This window comes from Ascaphus truei, chromosome 15 (genome assembly GCF_040206685.1).
Source record: "Ascaphus truei isolate aAscTru1 chromosome 15, aAscTru1.hap1, whole genome shotgun sequence".
NCBI lineage: Eukaryota > Metazoa > Chordata > Amphibia > Anura > Ascaphidae > Ascaphus > Ascaphus truei.
In genome coordinates this window covers 50,669,546-50,675,759 of record NC_134497.1, presented here as the reverse complement: position 1 = coordinate 50,675,759, position 6,214 = coordinate 50,669,546, and positions in this window count along the sequence as shown.

The following is a 6,214-nucleotide window of genomic DNA, read 5'->3' as shown; positions in this document are numbered from 1 at the left end:
AAATTAACAACAAACACATTAAGGTCCCATTTCCAGGAAGCAAACATTACAGGAACTTATATAAGTTACATAAAACACTTGAGACTAATGGCTTTAGAGCAGCGTGCTGGATTAGAAAATATTCCGATTTAGAATAATACACATCGGCACTCACAGGACTAAGCTATTAATGCAGGAGGCGCGTTCTATGGGAAATTTTCAGGACTAAAAGCAGGATTTGTTAACGGAAATGTTGAGCCCAAGGCATAAGAAACGTTTAGGACATTTAGTTGTGGCCGTTTCGTCACGACCAAATCTCCGCTGTTATTTCGCCGCCAGTGATTTCGCTGCAGGGATCCTTCCCCGTCGCCTGCTTTGCCGCTAATGTAAGTCATTATCCATAACCTAAAACCACCTAATATTAATGGTCTGTGTCATTTGGCCGCTGCTGCTTCGCCGCGATTCCTCCGCCGCATAACCTGCTGCCGCAAGCCACCACTACTAAGGGTAACTGTCTAAACCCCATACCCTGAACCCTTGCCCTAAAAAAAAACCTACCCTAAAACCCCCTATCCCATGTCCTTACCCTAAAACCTTGTACTCTAAGCCCTTATACTAAGACCCCCTGCCCTAAGACCCCCTACCCTAAGCCCTTACACTAAAACTGCTTACCCTAAAAACCCCTACACTAACTCTAAAACCCCTTAAATTAATTCCCTACCCTATCTCTAAAAAAAAAACTTAAATTAACCCCCTACCCTAACCAGTAGGGTAAGTCAAACTTACCTTAGAAGTGGCTGACAGTGGGCATTCCAGTGGATCAACTCAGCGAAGAGTTCGACAGCGGTGTCGTGCCATTTGCTCGAGGCGAAACAACCGCTTCCAAATGTTCCATTCCGTAATATTAACGCTATCTCCTACCCTAAACCCTAAAGTTAACCCCCTACCCTAAAACTGGCATTACAGTAGAAGTATCCGGCGGCTGCTTTGGAAGGTTCCCCTACGGCCTAAAGCCAGCGGGGACTTGCTTGTGGAGAGACATCTGTGGCCAAATGTCCAATTCCGAAGACATAACAGCTCTCATAATCTTCAGACAGAATAGCTGCATATACACAGGTAGAAATAAGTCCAGAGAGTCTTAAGAGTTTAATCATTCTTATCCGTAGGACGCAAAATATTTAGTACAATTCAGCTGAATAAATGTACTCTATATTAGTTAGGTGGGTAATACTGCCTTTATTGCAGGGTTGTTAACAATATCTCCCTATGTCTCAGGCACCAAAAAACAGATTGTAAGCTCTATGTGGTAGGGACTCGTGCAAAAATTCTACATACAGCGCTGCATACACTGTTAGCTCCATACAAGAAAAAAAGTATTCTTACTATACCTTCATTGGTTACATGTACCCCTTTGAATACACCAAAAGCTGGGGCAGTGCTGAATGCATAGACCCGAATCCATACTTTAAAAATGGTTCCACCGCTGCATATAATACTTTTAAACTTCATAATACTGGGATAGGATCCATCAATTCTATGGGAAATCAAAAAAACTATAAGCAGGGGGTGATGGAGGGGGGGGGGGAGTTAACAGAAAGGATGAGTCCATGGGAGGAACTCAATGAAATGGAATCTTGTTCGTGGAACAGAATGCATACACTGTTGTCTTTGTACTCTGTCTCTTTAGAACTTGTGTCACCAGATGTGTTATGTTCTATGACTCTAAGGACAAGCATTGGTCTGTTGCTTCTCTGGTTACCACCACTACTAGGATATGTTTCATTTGAATTCTATCGTCCTTAACCTTCCAAATATCCATAGTGGGCAAGTTCCCAGTACAGTTACCATGTGAAAAGTATGCATACATAAATATTATAGTGCTCCTATTCAGATAAGAGACAAGTACAACTGCACTTACTGCGCCACCTCCCTAGTTTCATATTTCTCAATGGAATGGTAGCATACCACATTTTGTCCGATCCCTACAAACTTGGATTTCTTGCCCGTTTTTTATTAGGTTTTTGGACAAATATGTGAAAACTTAGTAACACTAAGGGGGTCATATATTATGGTGAGACAAAAAAAGATCATCAATGAAAAAAGGTTCCATAGGAAACAATAAGGTTTTTTTGCTGTGATACATTTTTTGCTCAAATTTTCCCCCACATTTGGGGAATCTATTAGTTATAATGTAAAACAAGTACTTTAATAGTAGAGTATGTGCTACAATATGAGCGTCTTCATTGCAAGAGTCCCAACCCCATCTACAGTACTAAGTAGTGCTATCCCATAAGACACCGTAGACAGCCAGAAGTGAATGGGCCATAAAGTGGATTTTGGCGCTGGTGTCTTATGGGCATCAATCAACTGCTTGAGCTGTAATTGTAATCCAAGAGCATTCTGGTTCCTGTGTGTTTCTATGGAATAAGAGACTTTGAGAACTGGGGCTGCACTAGAATCCCATGATGACATGGAGTGAGGTTTTACAGGGTATCATTTCTCATTGATACAAAGGTTATATAAACCCTTTCACATTCATCCAGCACTGCAGTAATGAATGCAAGGGGTACAAACCATCCTTTATAACACACTCACCAAATTACATACTTCAGCAGCAGAAATTTTGCTGGGTACACAATAAAACAGAAACACAATACCAATGGACAACTTAAACATCAATAGTGCAACGTTCTAATTCATTACAACAATTAACCCAGAGCTGTTTCTTAGATAATTATTAAAAAGAGGATTTATTTTTGGGATAGATCTTTTGGCCAAGAAATGAACAGCCTGTCACCATTCAAAAGTTAAACACAATCAGGCGAAACCTACATTATCCACCAAAAACACACCCCAAGAGTAGGCTTAAAAACCTTCCTAATCAAGGGCACACACGGAGTATGTAAAAAAAGTAACAATTAATTAATACATTTAAGATGAGAGCAAATTACTGGAGTAAAGATTTTTTAAAGAAAAAGATGATAGTACCCGTCGCATCAATAAGGGATATTAATAAAATGCAAACCAATCAGTGAAAATACTGTATTTTTAAAGCATTTATGCCAGTTGTGGCCAACTCCAGTCCTCAAGGGCCACCAACAGGCCTGGTTTAAAGAATATCCATGCTTCAGCATAGGTGGCTCAATCAGCAGGTAAGGATATCCTTGCTTGAGCACAGGTGGCTCAATCAGTGGTTAAATCAGTGACTCAATCAGTGGCTCAATCAGTGGCTCAATCAGGAACTTAGTAGTTTTGATTGAGCAAGGATATCCTTAAAACCTGGCCTGTTGGTGGCGCTTGAGACCCTGGATGAGTCCCTGGGTCAGCATAACTAAAAGATCCTGTAAACCTTAGAGACTTACATGTATGAGTTTACGTTGATCTCATTGAGAAGACCAAATCTAAAACCAATAGAGTACTTGGTTTGTTTTGTTGTGATTAATGAGTAATCCCCCTTTGGGATTACCATATGGATATCAGGGGTTTAAGGGTTTGAATGCGTTAGATATTAAACATCTGCCCCTTCACATACTATGTTGCAAAGTGACCATGCATGGGGCATGGCTACACACTGCTTCTGGAATATGCTGGATGGGTCACCTGGTCTATTGTGACTCAGCAGAGGCCTAGCTCTGCCCTTTTTCTGCCTAGAGACAGGGAGAGAGGTTATAGATAGGAGGGGAGAAGAACTTCACCCTCAGACCCCAGGAGGAGAGACAGTGGAGGGGTCTCATCTGTATCTACTGCACCGACACACTTTATTCGAGCAAATACCCAGTATGTATCTGGCAGATACCTGGAATGCGCCGCTCCTCACCTCTGACAAGCCCCGTTGTGTTTGCCTTCCCAGCCTGGGTTCATGCCTGGCTGACGGGCGGCTGATCTGTTAAATGATAATGATTAGGATTTAATAGGCTGCAATGCTTCGCGTGTCTACCAGATGGCATAAATTCATGAATTGTAATGCAGTATATATATATATACTGTGCAGTATTTCAGCCAGCGGGAATAAAATGCTTCAATCCCTGCCTGGAAAATAACCCAATATACTCGGGCAGAAAACAGTCACAAACCTCAATACACCCGGGTATACCCGAATTCGTGGGACTAGCCGAGCTCGAATAAAGTGTGTCGCCAGTGTATACTATAATTCTAAGTTGGATTCCGTTTGTTTGTATGTCAGAAACATCGAAATCTCACAAACCGCACCATGTAGCACAACAAAACTTTCACTGGACATTCTGCTGTGGATTTGTAGGTCAACGCAACTATTTTGAGCTTCCAATGTCACTCACCTCTCAAATTATGGACATTCTAATGTCCGGCAAATCTAATGTCCGCAGAAGCGGAGGGGCATGGCTACTAAGGGAGGGGGCGTGGCTATTAAGGGAGGGGGTGTGTTTTGCCAGAAACACACATCTGATGATTGCTTACAATTCACAGCCACAGGGTGACGGCAGGAAAGGCGGCCTGTAATTGGTCTGCGCGAGTTGGCAGGTGAAGCTGCGCCGGCTGTCACCACCGGCCCCAGAGAGGCCACTGGATCCCCCCCCCCACCCCAGAGAGACACCCGGACACCTCCCTGGCACAAGAGAGACACCCCGACACCCCCCCCCGGGCCCAGAGAGATCCCCGGACATCTCCCCGTCCCAGATAGACCCCAGACACACCCCCACCCCAGATAGACCCCCCGACAAACCCCCCCCTCACAGCCACTAGGTAGGGCGGGAAAGGCGGGCTGTGATTGGTCTGCGCGAGTTGTCAGGTGAAGCGAGGTAAAGGTCACTTCAGTCTACTCACAGGTGTTGAAGGATTAAAATAAATAACTATGTCACATTACAGGTACAATGTTTTTTTTTAAAACAATCTATTCAATCAATATTACAGTCCCCGGGCGAAGCCGGGTACAAAAGCTAGCATAGAAATGTAAATAAGTAGCATAGGGTAGACATCCACATCTTGTTTTACAGATAGGGAAGTGCCTTCTGAAGTTAGGCTCCTTATAATAACGAAGCAGAGCAGTACAGGCTCCCAGAGGGGAGACCCGTGTCCCATAGTGGTAACCAAAATAGTAGCCCTGGGACTGGCATGAGGAAGCAGTAATATGAAACTCCCTTGTCTCATTCCCATGGTGAGCAGCCCCCAGGGATAATGGGTGGGCACTCTTAAATGGATTTACCAATGCCACCCCAGCACTGAAGTATGCATATGGAATGGGCAAGGCAGAGCAGCAGAGATCCATATCTCCTTAGCAAAGAGAGGAAAAGAATAGTGACTTGTGTCCATGGACACCCTCCTGCTGTGGTCATTCCAGGGGAGTATAAGGTGGGACCCATGAGAAAGTGACCCCCTCTACCATCTTATCACTAAAGCATTACTACTGTACATGGATTGTCAAAGTAAGTGATAGCCCAGAAAGTATCATGATAATAAGTAACAAGAGATAGCTTCTATTAGGTATGTCTAAGTCAATACTTCAACTGTTTAAGGAATGTGCCTCTCCAGGAATGCAGTAATGCACCCAGGGCCGCCAACAGAAATCGTGGGGCCTGGGACAAACATTTTAAGCAGGGCCCCATCCCCCCACCCACCCCCGTGTCGGCAGTATTGCCCACCGCCTCCCCCCCCCCCCATTTCACACCTCACGAGCCCCCTCTCTTTCTCCCCCATTCCCATGTATTTCTTTCCCTTCTGTCTCACCCGCCTCGCATGTATTTCTCTCCTCTGCTTCTCACTAAGGCCAGGGCCATGGTCAAAAAGACCGTGCTGAGCAGATGCACTTAACCCCTGCATCTGTAATCAGCGCGGCTTTAGGAGCCGCTTCCACATGCGTGCGGAGGTGTGTGGAAACGCAGGAGACAGGCAAGTTTAAATTTTGCCGCTGAGGGAAGCCGAGGGCACGTCACGTGACTGCCAAAAGCCAATGGCAGTCCGTGACGTCGGTGCCGTGATGTGGCGCACTAGCCCCGCCTCGCCTCCCACACGGCATTTACAAGCGCGCACGCTGACGCTCATGCAGGGACACTAAAAATCTCCTGATTGAGCAGGAGAGCATGAGCGTCAGCGCTGCTCAGAGCTGTTAAGATTACCATGTCCGAGGTCTTGGCTGCGGCCCCGCTGGCGCTGAGTGCGCTCATGCTTGGAAAGCGCTCCATGCATGAGGCCGGGTGTCCTGGCATTTACGCAAGCGTGCGCGGGGGGCATTGCGAGTAGTTGCGCGCTAGAAAGTTAGTCT